General features: G+C 46.1%; 10 non-coding genes across 10 annotated transcripts; all 10 read left to right on the top strand.

Moving 5' to 3' along the window:
* Positions 1-2,082: 2,082 nt before the first annotated feature.
* LOC130349944 (U2 spliceosomal RNA) lies at positions 2,083-2,273 on the top strand. Its single transcript, XR_008887166.1, has one exon. It is a non-coding gene; the product is annotated as a U2 spliceosomal RNA (small nuclear RNA).
* Positions 2,274-4,369: 2,096 nt separating this feature from the next.
* On the top strand, positions 4,370-4,560 carry LOC130349943 (U2 spliceosomal RNA). The gene has a single exon (XR_008887165.1). It is a non-coding gene; the product is annotated as a U2 spliceosomal RNA (small nuclear RNA).
* A 2,089-nt stretch (positions 4,561-6,649) lies between these two features.
* LOC130349940 (U2 spliceosomal RNA) lies at positions 6,650-6,840 on the top strand. Its single transcript, XR_008887163.1, has one exon. It is a non-coding gene; the product is annotated as a U2 spliceosomal RNA (small nuclear RNA).
* A 2,094-nt stretch (positions 6,841-8,934) lies between these two features.
* Positions 8,935-9,125, top strand: LOC130349939 (U2 spliceosomal RNA). The gene has a single exon (XR_008887162.1). It is a non-coding gene; the product is annotated as a U2 spliceosomal RNA (small nuclear RNA).
* A 2,090-nt stretch (positions 9,126-11,215) lies between these two features.
* LOC130349938 (U2 spliceosomal RNA) lies at positions 11,216-11,406 on the top strand. The gene has a single exon (XR_008887161.1). It is a non-coding gene; the product is annotated as a U2 spliceosomal RNA (small nuclear RNA).
* Positions 11,407-13,488: 2,082 nt separating this feature from the next.
* Positions 13,489-13,679, top strand: LOC130349937 (U2 spliceosomal RNA). Its single transcript, XR_008887160.1, has one exon. It is a non-coding gene; the product is annotated as a U2 spliceosomal RNA (small nuclear RNA).
* A 2,088-nt stretch (positions 13,680-15,767) lies between these two features.
* On the top strand, positions 15,768-15,958 carry LOC130349936 (U2 spliceosomal RNA). The gene has a single exon (XR_008887159.1). It is a non-coding gene; the product is annotated as a U2 spliceosomal RNA (small nuclear RNA).
* A 2,080-nt stretch (positions 15,959-18,038) lies between these two features.
* LOC130349935 (U2 spliceosomal RNA) lies at positions 18,039-18,229 on the top strand. Its single transcript, XR_008887158.1, has one exon. It is a non-coding gene; the product is annotated as a U2 spliceosomal RNA (small nuclear RNA).
* Positions 18,230-20,318: 2,089 nt separating this feature from the next.
* On the top strand, positions 20,319-20,509 carry LOC130349888 (U2 spliceosomal RNA). The gene has a single exon (XR_008887118.1). It is a non-coding gene; the product is annotated as a U2 spliceosomal RNA (small nuclear RNA).
* A 2,097-nt stretch (positions 20,510-22,606) lies between these two features.
* Positions 22,607-22,797, top strand: LOC130349934 (U2 spliceosomal RNA). Its single transcript, XR_008887157.1, has one exon. It is a non-coding gene; the product is annotated as a U2 spliceosomal RNA (small nuclear RNA).
* The last annotated feature ends 893 nt before the right edge of the window (positions 22,798-23,690 follow it).

Here is a 23,690-nt window from a genome sequence, read left to right as displayed (position 1 = left end):
GGGTTAAAAAGAAAGATTCCTACTTTCATTGCTACCTGCTTGCTGGCTAGCCAGCTAGCCAGCCCTGTGGGCCTTGCTGCTGCTGCTGCTGCTGCTGCAGCCAAAAAACAAAAGGTGGTGCTGCTGCTGCTTCTGCTGCTTCTGCTTGTGTCTGGCCGCTGTTGGAGCGTCCAGGCACAGGACTTCTGCTGCTGCTGACTAAATGGCCTCCTTAATTGGATCATTTGAGTAGCCAGCACACCTGTGCAGGTAGGGCATGACATGATAGGCAGCTGCCTTGATAGCGGGTGGGTGCTGAATGTTCCTAATTGACAAAATAAGATTAATGCTTATGAAGAAATATAAAATCTCATCCCTTCCCCAATATCGCGCCACACCCCTACCCCTTAATTCCCTGGTTGAACTTGATGGACATATGTCTTTTTTCGACCGTACTAACTATGTAACTATGTAACATAACATGGGGGGGTCTCCTGGCTGTTCACACAGGTGTGTCATTGCTGTACATTGACCATGCATTGCTTCTGTGGTATTGCAAAGGCAAAGACAAATGCTTCCAGCCATCCATTGCACTAATGGATTGGTCATCAGCTGGCTGTCTATGTCCCGCATCAATATAGACCAAAGTACAGAGGGTTAGGCTATGCTATAGTGCACCTACCTGATGCATCAGAAGGTGCGAGGCCCTTGCTAAATTCTGTGCACAGACTTTGAGATCTATGCTTTAGACTGTATCTAAACCTGCTCCAACATGGACTGACATTCTGGCCTACTTTCAGCCGATGCGACTTGTCTGTCGCTGAACAGTCGCTTTTTATGTATTCAGCACCTATGTATAATGTTGTAAAAATGCTCTAGAAGCTAAAGTCGCAGAAATGTCACACATATTTGGCCTGCAACTTTCTGTGCGACAAATTCAGACAGGAAAAATCAGTATAAATCCTTAGAAAATTATCCCCCAGTGTCTCCATCTGCTGGCGGTATTGAATAAGCATTGCTGCACTGATGGGGTATGCATTAGACGAAAAAAAAGAAGAAAAAGAAGAATAATACGCCCAGAAAAGAGGCGAAAAGGAGAAAAACGTAAAAAAACGTGAAAAAAAAGTAAGAGGAAGAGAAGGGAAAAAAAGGTGGAAATGGGTTTAAAAGTGATTTCGGCGGAGAAATATATATATATATATATATATATATATATATATATATATATATACGCGCACACACACACATATATATAAACGTATTCTCCGTTGAGATATTGCAGCCGCTGCTGTGTCCAGGCCCAGGAGCCTTAGCACTGTGCTGTGATGTCACTCAATACCACTGACATCACTAGGTGTAAACAACATCTCTCCTTTGCTGTGTATGTGACTATGGAGCTGTTTGGTGATGTCGTCTATTATGGCCTTCATAGAAGCAACAGGAGATTGTTGCATCCATCTAGAACCCTCAGAACTACAGTGCTATGATGTCACTCACTTCCACAGGCCTTGCAGAGTGTAAACAACAACAACCCAGCTTTGTCGTGTATGTAACCATAGGGATTGTGATGTCACCTAGAACCTTCACAGCAGCGACAGCTTTATGAGGAGCATCAGCACTGCTCTGCCTGAGCAGAACCATCACCGCCATAGGTTGTCAAATAACCCGGATTTAACCCACACAGGTAAGTCCAATGGGGTGCAGGCATGTCCTCTATGCTTACAGCTTCCCGTGGGTGTTGGTTTGATACCGTTTGGGGACAGCCAAGGAGGCATCTGCAGGCAACAAAGGTAGGTGTGTGCTTGTGTGTGTGTTTCCTATGCAGATCCTAAGCCCAGTGTCACATGCAAGTAGGAGGAGTAAGAAGGGTTCCTGGCAAATCCGGGTTATGGATTGCATTTAAAAAGGCCCCGTGGGAGTGCAATGGGCCCCTGTCTTGCTGCTTAGCAATAATGGTTTGGGTTTAGGTTCTGCTGTGTGTACTGGTGGTTGACTGCCCCCCAGCCCAGAGTGTGCATGGAAAATTGTCTGGCAGCCTCCCTGACAGCAAGCAGTGATAGTGCCCATGAAGGGGACCTTGTTGGGCCCGCCCCTTTCACGGTTATCGCTTCTCGGCCTTTTGGCTAAGATCAAGTGTAGTATCTGTTCTTATCAGTTTAATATCTGATACGTCCCCTATCTGGGGACCATATATTAAATGGATTTTTGAGAACGGGGGCCGATTTCGAAGCTTGCTTCCGTCGCCCTATGCATTGACCCGATATGGCAGTATCTTCGGGTACAGTGCACCACCCCCTTACAGGGTTAAAAAGAAAGATTCCTACTTTCATTGCTACCTGCTTGCTGGCTAGCCAGCTAGCCAGCCCTGTGGGCCTTGCTGCTGCTGCTGCTGCTGCTGCTGCTGCAGCCAAAAAACAAAAGGTGGTGCTGCTGCTGCTTCTGCTGCTTCTGCTTGTGTCTGGCCGCTGTTGGAGCGTCCAGGCACAGGACTTCTGCTGCTGCTGACTAAATGGCCTCCTTAATTGGATCATTTGAGTAGCCAGCACACCTGTGCAGGTAGGGCATGACATGATAGGCAGCTGCCTTGATAGCGGGTGGGTGCTGAATGTTCCTAATTGACAAAATAAGATTAATGCTTATGAAGAAATATAAAATCTCATCCCTTCCCCAATATCGCGCCACACCCCTACCCCTTAATTCCCTGGTTGAACTTGATGGACATATGTCTTTTTTCGACCGTACTAACTATGTAACTATGTAACATAACATGGGGGGGTCTCCTGGCTGTTCACACAGGTGTGTCATTGCTGTACATTGACCATGCATTGCTTCTGTGGTATTGCAAAGGCAAAGACAAATGCTTCCAGCCATCCATTGCACTAATGGATTGGTCATCAGCTGGCTGTCTATGTCCCGCATCAATATAGACCAAAGTACAGAGGGTTAGGCTATGCTATAGTGCACCTACCTGATGCATCAGAAGGTGCGAGGCCCTTGCTAAATTCTGTGCACAGACTTTGAGATCTATGCTTTAGACTGTATCTAAACCTGCTCCAACATGGACTGACATTCTGGCCTACTTTCAGCCGATGCGACTTGTCTGTCGCTGAACAGTCGCTTTTTATGTATTCAGCACCTATGTATAATGTTGTAAAAATGCTCTAGAAGCTAAAGTCGCAGAAATGTCACACATATTTGGCCTGCAACTTTCTGTGCGACAAATTCAGACAGGAAAAATCAGTATAAATCCTTAGAAAATTATCCCCCAGTGTCTCCATCTGCTGGCGGTATTGAATAAGCATTGCTGCACTGATGGGGTATGCATTAGACGAAAAAAAAGAAGAAAAAGAAGAATAATACGCCCAGAAAAGAGGCGAAAAGGAGAAAAACGTAAAAAAACGTGAAAAAAAAGTAAGAGGAAGAGAAGGGAAAAAAAGGTGGAAATGGGTTTAAAAGTGATTTCGGCGGAGAATATATATATATATATATATATATATATATATATATATATATATATACGCGCACACACACACATATATATAAACGTATTCTCCGTTGAGATATTGCAGCCGCTGCTGTGTCCAGGCCCAGGAGCCTTAGCACTGTGCTGTGATGTCACTCAATACCACTGACATCACTAGGTGTAAACAACATCTCTCCTTTGCTGTGTATGTGACTATGGAGCTGTTTGGTGATGTCGTCTATTATGGCCTTCATAGAAGCAACAGGAGATTGTTGCATCCATCTAGAACCCTCAGAACTACAGTGCTATGATGTCACTCACTTCCACAGGCCTTGCAGAGTGTAAACAACAACAACCCAGCTTTGTCGTGTATGTAACCATAGGGATTGTGATGTCACCTAGAACCTTCACAGCAGCGACAGCTTTATGAGGAGCATCAGCACTGCTCTGCCTGAGCAGAACCATCACCGCCATAGGTTGTCAAATAACCCGGATTTAACCCACACAGGTAAGTCCAATGGGGTGCAGGCATGTCCTCTATGCTTACAGCTTCCCGTGGGTGTTGGTTTGATACCGTTTGGGGACAGCCAAGGAGGCATCTGCAGGCAACAAAGGTAGGTGTGTGCTTGTGTGTGTGTTTCCTATGCAGATCCTAAGCCCAGTGTCACATGCAAGTAGGAGGAGTAAGAAGGGTTCCTGGCAAATCCGGGTTATGGATTGCATTTAAAAAGGCCCCGTGGGAGTGCAATGGGCCCCTGTCTTGCTGCTTAGCAATAATGGTATGGGTTTAGGTTCTGCTGTGTGTACTGGTGGTTGACTGCCCCCCAGCCCAGAGTGTGCATGGAAAATTGTCTGGCAGCCTCCCTGACAGCAAGCAGTGATAGTGCCCATGAAGGGGACCTTGTTGGGCCCGCCCCTTTCACGGTTATCGCTTCTCGGCCTTTTGGCTAAGATCAAGTGTAGTATCTGTTCTTATCAGTTTAATATCTGATACGTCCCCTATCTGGGGACCATATATTAAATGGATTTTTGAGAACGGGGGCCGATTTCGAAGCTTGCTTCCGTCGCCCTATGCATTGACCCGATATGGCAGTATCTTCGGGTACAGTGCACCACCCCCTTACAGGGTTAAAAAGAAAGATTCCTACTTTCATTGCTACCTGCTTGCTGGCTAGCCAGCTAGCCAGCCCTGTGGGCCTTGCTGCTGCTGCTGCTGCTGCTGCAGCCAAAAAACAAAAGGTGGTGCTGCTGCTGCTTCTGCTGCTTCTGCTTGTGTCTGGCCGCTGTTGGAGCGTCCAGGCACAGGACTTCTGCTGCTGCTGACTAAATGGCCTCCTTAATTGGATCATTTGAGTAGCCAGCACACCTGTGCAGGTAGGGCATGACATGATAGGCAGCTGCCTTGATAGCGGGTGGGTGCTGAATGTTCCTAATTGACAAAATAAGATTAATGCTTATGAAGAAATATAAAATCTCATCCCTTCCCCAATATCGCGCCACACCCCTACCCCTTAATTCCCTGGTTGAACTTGATGGACATATGTCTTTTTTCGACCGTACTAACTATGTAACTATGTAACATAACATGGGGGGGTCTCCTGGCTGTTCACACAGGTGTGTCATTGCTGTACATTGACCATGCATTGCTTCTGTGGTATTGCAAAGGCAAAGACAAATGCTTCCAGCCATCCATTGCACTAATGGATTGGTCATCAGCTGGCTGTCTATGTCCCGCATCAATATAGACCAAAGTACAGAGGGTTAGGCTATGCTATAGTGCACCTACCTGATGCATCAGAAGGTGCGAGGCCCTTGCTAAATTCTGTGCACAGACTTTGAGATCTATGCTTTAGACTGTATCTAAACCTGCTCCAACATGGACTGACATTCTGGCCTACTTTCAGCCGATGCGACTTGTCTGTCGCTGAACAGTCGCTTTTTATGTATTCAGCACCTATGTATAATGTTGTAAAAATGCTCTAGAAGCTAAAGTCGCAGAAATGTCACACATATTTGGCCTGCAACTTTCTGTGCGACAAATTCAGACAGGAAAAATCAGTATAAATCCTTAGAAAATTATCCCCCAGTGTCTCCATCTGCTGGCGGTATTGAATAAGCATTGCTGCACTGATGGGGTATGCATTAGACGAAAAAAAAGAAGAAAAAGAAGAATAATACGCCCAGAAAAGAGGCGAAAAGGAGAAAAACGTAAAAAAACGTGAAAAAAAAGTAAGAGGAAGAGAAGGGAAAAAAAGGTGGAAATGGGTTTAAAAGTGATTTCGGCGGAGAAATATATATATATATATATATATATATATATATATATATATATATACGCGCACACACACACATATATATAAACGTATTCTCCGTTGAGATATTGCAGCCGCTGCTGTGTCCAGGCCCAGGAGCCTTAGCACTGTGCTGTGATGTCACTCAATACCACTGACATCACTAGGTGTAAACAACATCTCTCCTTTGCTGTGTATGTGACTATGGAGCTGTTTGGTGATGTCGTCTATTATGGCCTTCATAGAAGCAACAGGAGATTGTTGCATCCATCTAGAACCCTCAGAACTACAGTGCTATGATGTCACTCACTTCCACAGGCCTTGCAGAGTGTAAACAACAACAACCCAGCTTTGTCGTGTATGTAACCATAGGGATTGTGATGTCACCTAGAACCTTCACAGCAGCGACAGCTTTATGAGGAGCATCAGCACTGCTCTGCCTGAGCAGAACCATCACCGCCATAGGTTGTCAAATAACCCGGATTTAACCCACACAGGTAAGTCCAATGGGGTGCAGGCATGTCCTCTATGCTTACAGCTTCCCGTGGGTGTTGGTTTGATACCGTTTGGGGACAGCCAAGGAGGCATCTGCAGGCAACAAAGGTAGGTGTGTGCTTGTGTGTGTGTTTCCTATGCAGATCCTAAGCCCAGTGTCACATGCAAGTAGGAGGAGTAAGAAGGGTTCCTGGCAAATCCGGGTTATGGATTGCATTTAAAAAGGCCCCGTGGGAGTGCAATGGGCCCCTGTCTTGCTGCTTAGCAATAATGGTATGGGTTTAGGTTCTGCTGTGTGTACTGGTGGTTGACTGCCCCCCAGCCCAGAGTGTGCATGGAAAATTGTCTGGCAGCCTCCCTGACAGCAAGCAGTGATAGTGCCCATGAAGGGGACCTTGTTGGGCCCGCCCCTTTCACGGTTATCGCTTCTCGGCCTTTTGGCTAAGATCAAGTGTAGTATCTGTTCTTATCAGTTTAATATCTGATACGTCCCCTATCTGGGGACCATATATTAAATGGATTTTTGAGAACGGGGGCCGATTTCGAAGCTTGCTTCCGTCGCCCTATGCATTGACCCGATATGGCAGTATCTTCGGGTACAGTGCACCACCCCCTTACAGGGTTAAAAAGAAAGATTCCTACTTTCATTGCTACCTGCTTGCTGGCTAGCCAGCTAGCCAGCCCTGTGGGCCTTGCTGCTGCTGCTGCTGCTGCTGCTGCAGCCAAAAAACAAAAGGTGGTGCTGCTGCTGCTTCTGCTGCTTCTGCTTGTGTCTGGCCGCTGTTGGAGCGTCCAGGCACAGGACTTCTGCTGCTGCTGACTAAATGGCCTCCTTAATTGGATCATTTGAGTAGCCAGCACACCTGTGCAGGTAGGGCATGACATGATAGGCAGCTGCCTTGATAGCGGGTGGGTGCTGAATGTTCCTAATTGACAAAATAAGATTAATGCTTATGAAGAAATATAAAATCTCATCCCTTCCCCAATATCGCGCCACACCCCTACCCCTTAATTCCCTGGTTGAACTTGATGGACATATGTCTTTTTTCGACCGTACTAACTATGTAACTATGTAACATAACATGGGGGGGTCTCCTGGCTGTTCACACAGGTGTGTCATTGCTGTACATTGACCATGCATTGCTTCTGTGGTATTGCAAAGGCAAAGACAAATGCTTCCAGCCATCCATTGCACTAATGGATTGGTCATCAGCTGGCTGTCTATGTCCCGCATCAATATAGACCAAAGTACAGAGGGTTAGGCTATGCTATAGTGCACCTACCTGATGCATCAGAAGGTGCGAGGCCCTTGCTAAATTCTGTGCACAGACTTTGAGATCTATGCTTTAGACTGTATCTAAACCTGCTCCAACATGGACTGACATTCTGGCCTACTTTCAGCCGATGCGACTTGTCTGTCGCTGAACAGTCGCTTTTTATGTATTCAGCACCTATGTATAATGTTGTAAAAATGCTCTAGAAGCTAAAGTCGCAGAAATGTCACACATATTTGGCCTGCAACTTTCTGTGCGACAAATTCAGACAGGAAAAATCAGTATAAATCCTTAGAAAATTATCCCCCAGTGTCTCCATCTGCTGGCGGTATTGAATAAGCATTGCTGCACTGATGGGGTATGCATTAGACGAAAAAAAAGAAGAAAAAGAAGAATAATACGCCCAGAAAAGAGGCGAAAAGGAGAAAAACGTAAAAAAACGTGAAAAAAAAGTAAGAGGAAGAGAAGGGAAAAAAAGGTGGAAATGGGTTTAAAAGTGATTTCGGCGGAGAAATATATATATATATATATATATATATATATATATATATATATATATACGCGCACACACACACATATATATAAACGTATTCTCCGTTGAGATATTGCAGCCGCTGCTGTGTCCAGGCCCAGGAGCCTTAGCACTGTGCTGTGATGTCACTCAATACCACTGACATCACTAGGTGTAAACAACATCTCTCCTTTGCTGTGTATGTGACTATGGAGCTGTTTGGTGATGTCGTCTATTATGGCCTTCATAGAAGCAACAGGAGATTGTTGCATCCATCTAGAACCCTCAGAACTACAGTGCTATGATGTCACTCACTTCCACAGGCCTTGCAGAGTGTAAACAACAACAACCCAGCTTTGTCGTGTATGTAACCATAGGGATTGTGATGTCACCTAGAACCTTCACAGCAGCGACAGCTTTATGAGGAGCATCAGCACTGCTCTGCCTGAGCAGAACCATCACCGCCATAGGTTGTCAAATAACCCGGATTTAACCCACACAGGTAAGTCCAATGGGGTGCAGGCATGTCCTCTATGCTTACAGCTTCCCGTGGGTGTTGGTTTGATACCGTTTGGGGACAGCCAAGGAGGCATCTGCAGGCAACAAAGGTAGGTGTGTGCTTGTGTGTGTGTTTCCTATGCAGATCCTAAGCCCAGTGTCACATGCAAGTAGGAGGAGTAAGAAGGGTTCCTGGCAAATCCGGGTTATGGATTGCATTTAAAAAGGCCCCGTGGGAGTGCAATGGGCCCCTGTCTTGCTGCTTAGCAATAATGGTATGGGTTTAGGTTCTGCTGTGTGTACTGGTGGTTGACTGCCCCCCAGCCCAGAGTGTGCATGGAAAATTGTCTGGCAGCCTCCCTGACAGCAAGCAGTGATAGTGCCCATGAAGGGGACCTTGTTGGGCCCGCCCCTTTCACGGTTATCGCTTCTCGGCCTTTTGGCTAAGATCAAGTGTAGTATCTGTTCTTATCAGTTTAATATCTGATACGTCCCCTATCTGGGGACCATATATTAAATGGATTTTTGAGAACGGGGGCCGATTTCGAAGCTTGCTTCCGTCGCCCTATGCATTGACCCGATATGGCAGTATCTTCGGGTACAGTGCACCACCCCCTTACAGGGTTAAAAAGAAAGATTCCTACTTTCATTGCTACCTGCTTGCTGGCTAGCCAGCTAGCCAGCCCTGTGGGCCTTGCTGCTGCTGCTGCTGCTGCTGCAGCCAAAAAACAAAAGGTGGTGCTGCTGCTGCTTCTGCTGCTTCTGCTTGTGTCTGGCCGCTGTTGGAGCGTCCAGGCACAGGACTTCTGCTGCTGCTGACTAAATGGCCTCCTTAATTGGATCATTTGAGTAGCCAGCACACCTGTGCAGGTAGGGCATGACATGATAGGCAGCTGCCTTGATAGCGGGTGGGTGCTGAATGTTCCTAATTGACAAAATAAGATTAATGCTTATGAAGAAATATAAAATCTCATCCCTTCCCCAATATCGCGCCACACCCCTACCCCTTAATTCCCTGGTTGAACTTGATGGACATATGTCTTTTTTCGACCGTACTAACTATGTAACTATGTAACATAACATGGGGGGGTCTCCTGGCTGTTCACACAGGTGTGTCATTGCTGTACATTGACCATGCATTGCTTCTGTGGTATTGCAAAGGCAAAGACAAATGCTTCCAGCCATCCATTGCACTAATGGATTGGTCATCAGCTGGCTGTCTATGTCCCGCATCAATATAGACCAAAGTACAGAGGGTTAGGCTATGCTATAGTGCACCTGCCTGATGCATCAGAAGGTGCGAGGCCCTTGCTAAATTCTGTGCACAGACTTTGAGATCTATGCTTTAGACTGTATCTAAACCTGCTCCAACATGGACTGACATTCTGGCCTACTTTCAGCCGATGCGACTTGTCTGTCGCTGAACAGTCGCTTTTTATGTATTCAGCACCTATGTATAATGTTGTAAAAATGCTCTAGAAGCTAAAGTCGCAGAAATGTCACACATATTTGGCCTGCAACTTTCTGTGCGACAAATTCAGACAGGAAAAATCTGTATAAATCCTTAGAAAATTATCCCCCAGTGTCTCCATCTGCTGGCGGTATTGAATAAGCATTGCTGCACTGATGGGGTATGCATTAGACGAAAAAAAAGAAGAAAAAGAAGAATAATACGCCCAGAAAAGAGGCGAAAAGGAGAAAAACGTAAAAAAACGTGAAAAAAAAGTAAGAGGAAGAGAAGGGAAAAAAAGGTGGAAATGGGTTTAAAAGTGATTTCGGCGGAGAATATATATATATATATATATATATATATATATATATATATATATATACGCGCACACACACACATATATATAAACGTATTCTCCGTTGAGATATTGCAGCCGCTGCTGTGTCCAGGCCCAGGAGCCTTAGCACTGTGCTGTGATGTCACTCAATACCACTGACATCACTAGGTGTAAACAACATCTCTCCTTTGCTGTGTATGTGACTATGGAGCTGTTTGGTGATGTCGTCTATTATGGCCTTCATAGAAGCAACAGGAGATTGTTGCATCCATCTAGAACCCTCAGAACTACAGTGCTATGATGTCACTCACTTCCACAGGCCTTGCAGAGTGTAAACAACAACAACCCAGCTTTGTCGTGTATGTAACCATAGGGATTGTGATGTCACCTAGAACCTTCACAGCAGCGACAGCTTTATGAGGAGCATCAGCACTGCTCTGCCTGAGCAGAACCATCACCGCCATAGGTTGTCAAATAACCCGGATTTAACCCACACAGGTAAGTCCAATGGGGTGCAGGCATGTCCTCTATGCTTACAGCTTCCCGTGGGTGTTGGTTTGATACCGTTTGGGGACAGCCAAGGAGGCATCTGCAGGCAACAAAGGTAGGTGTGTGCTTGTGTGTGTGTTTCCTATGCAGATCCTAAGCCCAGTGTCACATGCAAGTAGGAGGAGTAAGAAGGGTTCCTGGCAAATCCGGGTTATGGATTGCATTTAAAAAGGCCCCGTGGGAGTGCAATGGGCCCCTGTCTTGCTGCTTAGCAATAATGGTATGGGTTTAGGTTCTGCTGTGTGTACTGGTGGTTGACTGCCCCCCAGCCCAGAGTGTGCATGGAAAATTGTCTGGCAGCCTCCCTGACAGCAAGCAGTGATAGTGCCCATGAAGGGGACCTTGTTGGGCCCGCCCCTTTCACGGTTATCGCTTCTCGGCCTTTTGGCTAAGATCAAGTGTAGTATCTGTTCTTATCAGTTTAATATCTGATACGTCCCCTATCTGGGGACCATATATTAAATGGATTTTTGAGAACGGGGGCCGATTTCGAAGCTTGCTTCCGTCGCCCTATGCATTGACCCGATATGGCAGTATCTTCGGGTACAGTGCACCACCCCCTTACAGGGTTAAAAAGAAAGATTCCTACTTTCATTGCTACCTGCTTGCTGGCTAGCCAGCTAGCCAGCCCTGTGGGCCTTGCTGCTGCTGCTGCAGCCAAAAAACAAAAGGTGGTGCTGCTGCTGCTTCTGCTGCTTCTGCTTGTGTCTGGCCGCTGTTGGAGCGTCCAGGCACAGGACTTCTGCTGCTGCTGACTAAATGGCCTCCTTAATTGGATCATTTGAGTAGCCAGCACACCTGTGCAGGTAGGGCATGACATGATAGGCAGCTGCCTTGATAGCGGGTGGGTGCTGAATGTTCCTAATTGACAAAATAAGATTAATGCTTATGAAGAAATATAAAATCTCATCCCTTCCCCAATATCGCGCCACACCCCTACCCCTTAATTCCCTGGTTGAACTTGATGGACATATGTCTTTTTTCGACCGTACTAACTATGTAACTATGTAACATAACATGGGGGGGTCTCCTGGCTGTTCACACAGGTGTGTCATTGCTGTACATTGACCATGCATTGCTTCTGTGGTATTGCAAAGGCAAAGACAAATGCTTCCAGCCATCCATTGCACTAATGGATTGGTCATCAGCTGGCTGTCTATGTCCCGCATCAATATAGACCAAAGTACAGAGGGTTAGGCTATGCTATAGTGCACCTGCCTGATGCATCAGAAGGTGCGAGGCCCTTGCTAAATTCTGTGCACAGACTTTGAGATCTATGCTTTAGACTGTATCTAAACCTGCTCCAACATGGACTGACATTCTGGCCTACTTTCAGCCGATGCGACTTGTCTGTCGCTGAACAGTCGCTTTTTATGTATTCAGCACCTATGTATAATGTTGTAAAAATGCTCTAGAAGCTAAAGTCGCAGAAATGTCACACATATTTGGCCTGCAACTTTCTGTGCGACAAATTCAGACAGGAAAAATCAGTATAAATCCTTAGAAAATTATCCCCCAGTGTCTCCATCTGCTGGCGGTATTGAATAAGCATTGCTGCACTGATGGGGTATGCATTAGACGAAAAAAAAGAAGAAAAAGAAGAATAATACGCCCAGAAAAGAGGCGAAAAGGAGAAAAACGTAAAAAAACGTGAAAAAAAAGTAAGAGGAAGAGAAGGGAAAAAAAGGTGGAAATGGGTTTAAAAGTGATTTCGGCGGAGATATATATATATATATATATATATATATATATATATATATATATATATACGCGCACACACACACATATATATAAACGTATTCTCCGTTGAGATATTGCAGCCGCTGCTGTGTCCAGGCCCAGGAGCCTTAGCACTGTGCTGTGATGTCACTCAATACCACTGACATCACTAGGTGTAAACAACATCTCTCCTTTGCTGTGTATGTGACTATGGAGCTGTTTGGTGATGTCGTCTATTATGGCCTTCATAGAAGCAACAGGAGATTGTTGCATCCATCTAGAACCCTCAGAACTACAGTGCTATGATGTCACTCACTTCCACAGGCCTTGCAGAGTGTAAACAACAACAACCCAGCTTTGTCGTGTATGTAACCATAGGGATTGTGATGTCACCTAGAACCTTCACAGCAGCGACAGCTTTATGAGGAGCATCAGCACTGCTCTGCCTGAGCAGAACCATCACCGCCATAGGTTGTCAAATAACCCGGATTTAACCCACACAGGTAAGTCCAATGGGGTGCAGGCATGTCCTCTATGCTTACAGCTTCCCGTGGGTGTTGGTTTGATACCGTTTGGGGACAGCCAAGGAGGCATCTGCAGGCAACAAAGGTAGGTGTGTGCTTGTGTGTGTGTTTCCTATGCAGATCCTAAGCCCAGTGTCACATGCAAGTAGGAGGAGTAAGAAGGGTTCCTGGCAAATCCGGGTTATGGATTGCATTTAAAAAGGCCCCGTGGGAGTGCAATGGGCCCCTGTCTTGCTGCTTAGCAATAATGGTATGGGTTTAGGTTCTGCTGTGTGTACTGGTGGTTGACTGCCCCCCAGCCCAGAGTGTGCATGGAAAATTGTCTGGCAGCCTCCCTGACAGCAAGCAGTGATAGTGCCCATGAAGGGGACCTTGTTGGGCCCGCCCCTTTCACGGTTATCGCTTCTCGGCCTTTTGGCTAAGATCAAGTGTAGTATCTGTTCTTATCAGTTTAATATCTGATACGTCCCCTATCTGGGGACCATATATTAAATGGATTTTTGAGAACGGGGGCCGATTTCGAAGCTTGCTTCCGTCGCCCTATGCATTGACCCGATATGGCAGTATCTTCGGGTACAGTGCACCACCCCCTTACAGGGTTAAAAAGAAAGATTCCTACTTTCATTGCTACCTGCTTGCTGGCTAGCCAGCTAGCCAGCCCTGTGGGCCTTGCTGCTGCTGCTGCTGCTGCTGCAGCCAAAAAACAAAAGGTGGTGCTGCTGCTGCTTCTGCTGCTTCTGCTTGTGTCTGGCCGCTGTTGGAGCGTCCAGGCACAGGACTTCTGCTGCTGCTGACTAAATGGCCTCCTTAATTGGATCATTTGAGTAGCCAGCACACCTGTGCAGGTAGGGCATGACATGATAGGCAGCTGCCTTGATAGCGGGTGGGTGCTGAATGTTCCTAATTGACAAAATAAGATTAATGCTTATGAAGAAATATAAAATCTCATCCCTTCCCCAATATCGCGCCACACCCCTACCCCTTAATTCCCTGGTTGAACTTGATGGACATATGTCTTTTTTCGACCGTACTAACTATGTAACTATGTAACATAACATGGGGGGGTCTCCTGGCTGTTCACACAGGTGTGTCATTGCTGTACATTGACCATGCATTGCTTCTGTGGTATTGCAAAGGCAAAGACAAATGCTTCCAGCCATCCATTGCACTAATGGATTGGTCATCAGCTGGCTGTCTATGTCCCGCATCAATATAGACCAAAGTACAGAGGGTTAGGCTATGCTATAGTGCACCTGCCTGATGCATCAGAAGGTGCGAGGCCCTTGCTAAATTCTGTGCACAGACTTTGAGATCTATGCTTTAGACTGTATCTAAACCTGCTCCAACATGGACTGACATTCTGGCCTACTTTCAGCCGATGCGACTTGTCTGTCGCTGAACAGTCGCTTTTTATGTATTCAGCACCTATGTATAATGTTGTAAAAATGCTCTAGAAGCTAAAGTCGCAGAAATGTCACACATATTTGGCCTGCAACTTTCTGTGCGACAAATTCAGACAGGAAAAATCTGTATAAATCCTTAGAAAATTATCCCCCAGTGTCTCCATCTGCTGGCGGTATTGAATAAGCATTGCTGCACTGATGGGGTATGCATTAGACGAAAAAAAAGAAGAAAAAGAAGAATAATACGCCCAGAAAAGAGGCGAAAAGGAGAAAAACGTAAAAAAACGTGAAAAAAAAGTAAGAGGAAGAGAAGGGAAAAAAAGGTGGAAATGGGTTTAAAAGTGATTTCGGCGGAGAATATATATATATATATATATATATATATATATATATATATATATACGCGCACACACACACATATATATAAACGTATTCTCCGTTGAGATATTGCAGCCGCTGCTGTGTCCAGGCCCAGGAGCCTTAGCACTGTGCTGTGATGTCACTCAATACCACTGACATCACTAGGTGTAAACAACATCTCTCCTTTGCTGTGTATGTGACTATGGAGCTGTTTGGTGATGTCGTCTATTATGGCCTTCATAGAAGCAACAGGAGATTGTTGCATCCATCTAGAACCCTCAGAACTACAGTGCTATGATGTCACTCACTTCCACAGGCCTTGCAGAGTGTAAACAACAACAACCCAGCTTTGTCGTGTATGTAACCATAGGGATTGTGATGTCACCTAGAACCTTCACAGCAGCGACAGCTTTATGAGGAGCATCAGCACTGCTCTGCCTGAGCAGAACCATCACCGCCATAGGTTGTCAAATAACCCGGATTTAACCCACACAGGTAAGTCCAATGGGGTGCAGGCATGTCCTCTATGCTTACAGCTTCCCGTGGGTGTTGGTTTGATACCGTTTGGGGACAGCCAAGGAGGCATCTGCAGGCAACAAAGGTAGGTGTGTGCTTGTGTGTGTGTTTCCTATGCAGATCCTAAGCCCAGTGTCACATGCAAGTAGGAGGAGTAAGAAGGGTTCCTGGCAAATCCGGGTTATGGATTGCATTTAAAAAGGCCCCGTGGGAGTGCAATGGGCCCCTGTCTTGCTGCTTAGCAATAATGGTATGGGTTTAGGTTCTGCTGTGTGTACTGGTGGTTGACTGCCCCCCAGCCCAGAGTGTGCATGGAAAATTGTCTGGCAGCCTCCCTGACAGCAAGCAGTGATAGTGCCCATGAAGGGGACCTTGTTGGGCCCGCCCCTTTCACGGTTATCGCTTCTCGGCCTTTTGGCTAAGATCAAGTGTAGTATCTGTTCTTATCAGTTTAATATCTGATACGTCCCCTATCTGGGGACCATATATTAAATGGATTTTTGAGAACGGGGGCCGATTTCGAAGCTTGCTTCCGTCGCCCTATGCATTGACCCGATATGGCAGTATCTTCGGGTACAGTGCACCACCCCCTTACAGGGTTAAAAAGAAAGATTCCTACTTTCATTGCTACCTGCTTGCTGGCTAGCCAGCTAGCCAGCCCTGTGGGCCTTGCTGCTGCTGCTGCAGCCAAAAAACAAAAGGTGGTGCTGCTGCTGCTTCTGCTGCTTCTGCTTGTGTCTGGCCGCTGTTGGAGCGTCCAGGCACAGGACTTCTGCTGCTGCTGACTAAATGGCCTCCTTAATTGGATCATTTGAGTAGCCAGCACACCTGTGCAGGTAGGGCATGACATGATAGGCAGCTGCCTTGATAGCGGGTGGGTGCTGAATGTTCCTAATTGACAAAATAAGATTAATGCTTATGAAGAAATATAAAATCTCATCCCTTCCCCAATATCGCGCCACACCCCTACCCCTTAATTCCCTGGTTGAACTTGATGGACATATGTCTTTTTTCGACCGTACTAACTATGTAACTATGTAACATAACATGGGGGGGTCTCCTGGCTGTTCACACAGGTGTGTCATTGCTGTACATTGACCATGCATTGCTTCTGTGGTATTGCAAAGGCAAAGACAAATGCTTCCAGCCATCCATTGCACTAATGGATTGGTCATCAGCTGGCTGTCTATGTCCCGCATCAATATAGACCAAAGTACAGAGGGTTAGGCTATGCTATAGTGCACCTGCCTGATGCATCAGAAGGTGCGAGGCCCTTGCTAAATTCTGTGCACAGACTTTGAGATCTATGCTTTAGACTGTATCTAAACCTGCTCCAACATGGACTGACATTCTGGCCTACTTTCAGCCGATGCGACTTGTCTGTCGCTGAACAGTCGCTTTTTATGTATTCAGCACCTATGTATAATGTTGTAAAAATGCTCTAGAAGCTAAAGTCGCAGAAATGTCACACATATTTGGCCTGCAACTTTCTGTGCGACAAATTCAGACAGGAAAAATCAGTATAAATCCTTAGAAAATTATCCCCCAGTGTCTCCATCTGCTGGCGGTATTGAATAAGCATTGCTGCACTGATGGGGTATGCATTAGACGAAAAAAAAGAAGAAAAAGAAGAATAATACGCCCAGAAAAGAGGCGAAAAGGAGAAAAACGTAAAAAAACGTGAAAAAAAAGTAAGAGGAAGAGAAGGGAAAAAAAGGTGGAAATGGGTTTAAAAGTGATTTCGGCGGAGAAATATATATATATATATATATATATATATATATATATATATATATACGCGCACACACACACATATATATAAACGTATTCTCCGTTGAGATATTGCAGCCGCTGCTGTGTCCAGGCCCAGGAGCCTTAGCACTGTGCTGTGATGTCACTCAATACCACTGACATCACTAGGTGTAAACAACATCTCTCCTTTGCTGTGTATGTGACTATGGAGCTGTTTGGTGATGTCGTCTATTATGGCCTTCATAGAAGCAACAGGAGATTGTTGCATCCATCTAGAACCCTCAGAACTACAGTGCTATGATGTCACTCACTTCCACAGGCCTTGCAGAGTGTAAACAACAACAACCCAGCTTTGTCGTGTATGTAACCATAGGGATTGTGATGTCACCTAGAACCTTCACAGCAGCGACAGCTTTATGAGGAGCATCAGCACTGCTCTGCCTGAGCAGAACCATCACCGCCATAGGTTGTCAAATAACCCGGATTTAACCCACACAGGTAAGTCCAATGGGGTGCAGGCATGTCCTCTATGCTTACAGCTTCCCGTGGGTGTTGGTTTGATACCGTTTGGGGACAGCCAAGGAGGCATCTGCAGGCAACAAAGGTAGGTGTGTGCTTGTGTGTGTGTTTCCTATGCAGATCCTAAGCCCAGTGTCACATGCAAGTAGGAGGAGTAAGAAGGGTTCCTGGCAAATCCGGGTTATGGATTGCATTTAAAAAGGCCCCGTGGGAGTGCAATGGGCCCCTGTCTTGCTGCTTAGCAATAATGGTATGGGTTTAGGTTCTGCTGTGTGTACTGGTGGTTGACTGCCCCCCAGCCCAGAGTGTGCATGGAAAATTGTCTGGCAGCCTCCCTGACAGCAAGCAGTGATAGTGCCCATGAAGGGGACCTTGTTGGGCCCGCCCCTTTCACGGTTATCGCTTCTCGGCCTTTTGGCTAAGATCAAGTGTAGTATCTGTTCTTATCAGTTTAATATCTGATACGTCCCCTATCTGGGGACCATATATTAAATGGATTTTTGAGAACGGGGGCCGATTTCGAAGCTTGCTTCCGTCGCCCTATGCATTGACCCGATATGGCAGTATCTTCGGGTACAGTGCACCACCCCCTTACAGGGTTAAAAAGAAAGATTCCTACTTTCATTGCTACCTGCTTGCTGGCTAGCCAGCTAGCCAGCCCTGTGGGCCTTGCTGCTGCTGCTGCTGCTGCTGCAGCCAAAAAACAAAAGGTGGTGCTGCTGCTGCTTCTGCTGCTTCTGCTTGTGTCTGGCCGCTGTTGGAGCGTCCAGGCACAGGACTTCTGCTGCTGCTGACTAAATGGCCTCCTTAATTGGATCATTTGAGTAGCCAGCACACCTGTGCAGGTAGGGCATGACATGATAGGCAGCTGCCTTGATAGCGGGTGGGTGCTGAATGTTCCTAATTGACAAAATAAGATTAATGCTTATGAAGAAATATAAAATCTCATCCCTTCCCCAATATCGCGCCACACCCCTACCCCTTAATTCCCTGGTTGAACTTGATGGACATATGTCTTTTTTCGACCGTACTAACTATGTAACTATGTAACATAACATGGGGGGGTCTCCTGGCTGTTCACACAGGTGTGTCATTGCTGTACATTGACCATGCATTGCTTCTGTGGTATTGCAAAGGCAAAGGACAAATGCTTCCAGCCATCCATTGCACTAATGGATTGGTCATCAGCTGGCTGTCTATGTCCCGCATCAATATAGACCAAAGTACAGAGGGTTAGGCTATGCTATAGTGCACCTACCTGATGCATCAGAAGGTGCGAGGCCCTTGCTAAATTCTGTGCACAGACTTTGAGATCTATGCTTTAGACTGTATCTAAACCTGCTCCAACATGGACTGACATTCTGGCCTACTTTCAGCCGATGCGACTTGTCTGTCGCTGAACAGTCGCTTTTTATGTATTCAGCACCTATGTATAATGTTGTAAAAATGCTCTAGAAGCTAAAGTCGCAGAAATGTCACACATATTTGGCCTGCAACTTTCTGTGCGACAAATTCAGACAGGAAAAATCAGTATAAATCCTTAGAAAATTATCCCCCAGTGTCTCCATCTGCTGGCGGTATTGAATAAGCATTGCTGCACTGATGGGGTATGCATTAGACGAAAAAAAAGAAGAAAAAGAAGAATAATACGCCCAGAAAAGAGGCGAAAAGGAGAAAAACGTAAAAAAACGTGAAAAAAAAGTAAGAGGAAGAGAAGGGAAAAAAAGGTGGAAATGGGTTTAAAAGTGATTTCGGCGGAGAATATATATATATATATATATATATATATATATATATATATATATACGCGCACACACACACATATATATAAACGTATTCTCCGTTGAGATATTGCAGCCGCTGCTGTGTCCAGGCCCAGGAGCCTTAGCACTGTGCTGTGATGTCACTCAATACCACTGACATCACTAGGTGTAAACAACATCTCTCCTTTGCTGTGTATGTGACTATGGAGCTGTTTGGTGATGTCGTCTATTATGGCCTTCATAGAAGCAACAGGAGATTGTTGCATCCATCTAGAACCCTCAGAACTACAGTGCTATGATGTCACTCACTTCCACAGGCCTTGCAGAGTGTAAACAACAACAACCCAGCTTTGTCGTGTATGTAACCATAGGGATTGTGATGTCACCTAGAACCTTCACAGCAGCGACAGCTTTATGAGGAGCATCAGCACTGCTCTGCCTGAGCAGAACCATCACCGCCATAGGTTGTCAAATAACCCGGATTTAACCCACACAGGTAAGTCCAATGGGGTGCAGGCATGTCCTCTATGCTTACAGCTTCCCGTGGGTGTTGGTTTGATACCGTTTGGGGACAGCCAAGGAGGCATCTGCAGGCAACAAAGGTAGGTGTGTGCTTGTGTGTGTGTTTCCTATGCAGATCCTAAGCCCAGTGTCACATGCAAGTAGGAGGAGTAAGAAGGGTTCCTGGCAAATCCGGGTTATGGATTGCATTTAAAAAGGCCCCGTGGGAGTGCAATGGGCCCCTGTCTTGCTGCTTAGCAATAATGGTATGGGTTTAGGTTCTGCTGTGTGTACTGGTGGTTGACTGCCCCCCAGCCCAGAGTGTGCATGGAAAATTGTCTGGCAGCCTCCCTGACAGCAAGCAGTGATAGTGCCCATGAAGGGGACCTTGTTGGGCCCGCCCCTTTCACGGTTATCGCTTCTCGGCCTTTTGGCTAAGATCAAGTGTAGTATCTGTTCTTATCAGTTTAATATCTGATACGTCCCCTATCTGGGGACCATATATTAAATGGATTTTTGAGAACGGGGGCCGATTTCGAAGCTTGCTTCCGTCGCCCTATGCATTAACCCGATATGGCAGTATCTTCGGGTACAGTGCACCACCCCCTTACAGGGTTAAAAAGAAAGATTCCTACTTTCATTGCTACCTGCTTGCTGGCTAGCCAGCTAGCCAGCCCTGTGGGCCTTGCTGCTGCTGCAGCCAAAAAACAAAAGGTGGTGCTGCTGCTGCTTCTGCTGCTTCTGCTTCTGCTTGTGTCTGGCCCCTGTTGGAGCGTCCAGGCACAGGACTTCTGCTGCTGCTGACTAAATGGCCTCCTTAATTGGATCATTTGAGTAGCCAGCACACCTGTGCAGGTAGGGCATGACATGATAGGCAGCTGCCTTGATAGCGGGTGGGTGCTGAATGTTCCTAATTGACAAAATAAGATTAATGCTTATGAAGAAATATAAAATCTCATCCCTTCCCCAATATCGCGCCACACCCCTACCCCTTAATTCCCTGGTTGAACGTGATGGACATATGTCTTTTTTCGACCGTACTAACTATGTAACTATGTAACATAACATGGGGGGGGGGGGGGGGGGTCTCCTGGCTGTTCACACAGGTGTGTCATTGCTGTACATTGACCATGCATTGCTTCTGTGGTATTGCAAAGGCAAAGACAAATGCTTCCAGCCATCCATTGCACTAATGGATTGGTCATCAGCTGGCTGTCTATGTCCCGCATCAATATAGACCAAAGTACAGAGGGTTAGGCTATGCTATTGTGCACCTACCTGATGCATCAGAAGGTGCGAGGCCCTTGCTAAATTCTGTGCACAGACTTTGAGATCTATGCTTTAGACTGTATCTAAACCTGCTCCAACATGGACTGACATTCTGGCCTACTTTCAGCCGATGCGACTTGTCTGTCGCTGAACAGTCGCTTTTTATGTATTCAGCACCTATGTATAATGTTGTAAAAATGCTCTAGAAGCTAAAGTCGCAGAAATGTCACACATATTTGGCCTGCAACTTTCTGTGCGACAAATTCAGACAGGAAAAATCAGTATAAATCCTTAGAAAATTATCCCCCAGTGTCTCCATCTGCTGGCGGTATTGAATAAGCATTGCTGCACTGATGGGGTATGCATTAGACGAAAAAAAAGAAGAAAAAGAAGAATAATACGCCCAGAAAAGAGGCGAAAAGGAGAAAAACGTAAAAAAACGTGAAAAAAAAGTAAGAGGAAGAGAAGGGAAAAAAAGGTGGAAATGGGTTTAAAAGTGATTTCGGCGGAGAAATATATATATATATATATATATATATATATATATATATATATATATATGCGCACACACACACATAGATATAAACGTATTCTCCGTTGAGATATTGCAGCCGCTGCTGTGTCCAGGCCCAGGAGCCTTAGCACTGTGCTGTGATGTCACTCAATACCACTGACATCACTAGGTGTAAACAACATCTCTCCTTTGCTGTGTATGTGACTATGGAGCTGTTTGGTGATGTCGTCTATTACGGCCTTCATAGAAGCAACAGGAGATTGTTGCATCCATCTTGAACCCTCAGAACTACAGTGCTATGATGTCACTCACTTCCACAGGCCTTGCAGAGTGTAAACAACAACAACCCAGCTTTGTTGTGTATGTAACCAAAGGGATTTGTGATGTCACCTAGAACCTTCACAGCAGCGACAGCTTTATGAGGAGCATCAGCACTGCTCTGCCTGAGCAGAACCATCACCGCCATAGGTTGTCAAATAACCCGGATTTAACCCACACAGGTAAGTCCAATGGGGTGCAGGCATGTCCTCTATGCTTACAGCTTCCCGTGGGTGTTGGTTTGATACCGTTTGGGGACAGCCAAGGAGGCATCTGCAGGCAACAAAGGTAGGTGTGTGCTTGTGTGTGTGTTTCCTATGCAGATCCTAAGCCCAGTGTCACATGCAAGTAGGAGGAGTAAGAAGGGTTCCTGGCAAATCCGGGTTATGGATTGCATTTAAAAAGGCCCCGTGGGAGTGCAATGGGCCCCTGTCTTGCTGCTTAGCAATAATGGTATGGGTTTAGGTTCTGCTGTGTGTACTGGTGGTTGACTGCCCCCCAGCCCAGAGTGTGCATGGAAAATTGTCTGGCAGCCTCCCTGACAGCAAGCAGTGATAGTGCCCATGAAGGGGACCTTGTTGGGCCCGCCCCTTTCACGGTTATCGCTTCTCGGCCTTTTGGCTAAGATCAAGTGTAGTATCTGTTCTTATCAGTTTAATATCTGATACGTCCCCTATCTGGGGACCATATATTAAATGGATTTTTGAGAACGGGGGCCGATTTCGAAGCTTGCTTCCGTCGCCCTATGCATTGACCCGATATGGCAGTATCTTCGGGTACAGTGCACCACCCCCTTACAGGGTTAAAAAGAAAGATTCCTACTTTCATTGCTACCTGCTTGCTGGCTAGCCAGCTAGCCAGCCCTGTGGGCCTTGCTGCTGCTGCAGCCAAAAAACAAAAGGTGGTGCTGCTGCTGCTTCTGCTGCTTCTGCTTCTGCTTGTGTCTGGCCCCTGTTGGAGCGTCCAGGCACAGGACTTCTGCTGCTGCTGACTAAATGGCCTCCTTAATTGGATCATTTGAGTAGCCAGCACACCTGTGCAGGTAGGGCATGACATGATAGGCAGCTGCCTTGATAGCGGGTGGGTGCTGAATGTTCCTAATTGACAAAATAAGATTAATGCTTATGAAGAAATATAAAATCTCATCCCTTCCCCAATATCGCGCCACACCCCTACCCCTTAATTCCCTGGTTGAACGTGATGGACATATGTCTTTTTTCGACCGTACTAACTATGTAACTATGTAACATAACATGGGGGGGGGGGGGGGTCTCCTGGCTGTTCACACAGGTGTGTCATTGCTGTACATTGACCATGCATTGCTTCTGTGGTATTGCAAAGGCAAAGACAAATGCTTCCAGCCATCCATTGCACTAATGGATTGGTCATCAGCTGGCTGTCTATGTCCCGCATCAATATAGACCAAAGTACAGAGGGTTAGGCTATGCTATTGTGCACCTACCTGATGCATCAGAAGGTGCGAGGCCCTTGCTAAATTCTGTGCACAGACTTTGAGATCTATGCTTTAGACTGTATCTAAACCTGCTCCAACATGGACTGACATTCTGGCCTACTTTCAGCCGATGCGACTTGTCTGTCGCTGAACAGTCGCTTTTTATGTATTCAGCACCTATGTATAATGTTGTAAAAATGCTCTAGAAGCTAAAGTCGCAGAAATGTCACAC

Source organism: Hyla sarda, unplaced genomic scaffold, assembly GCF_029499605.1.
Source record: "Hyla sarda isolate aHylSar1 unplaced genomic scaffold, aHylSar1.hap1 scaffold_927, whole genome shotgun sequence".
Taxonomy (NCBI): Eukaryota; Metazoa; Chordata; class Amphibia; order Anura; family Hylidae; genus Hyla; species Hyla sarda.
The sequence above is the reverse complement of the archived record's forward strand: the minus strand, read 5'-3'. Positions and strand labels throughout refer to the sequence as shown.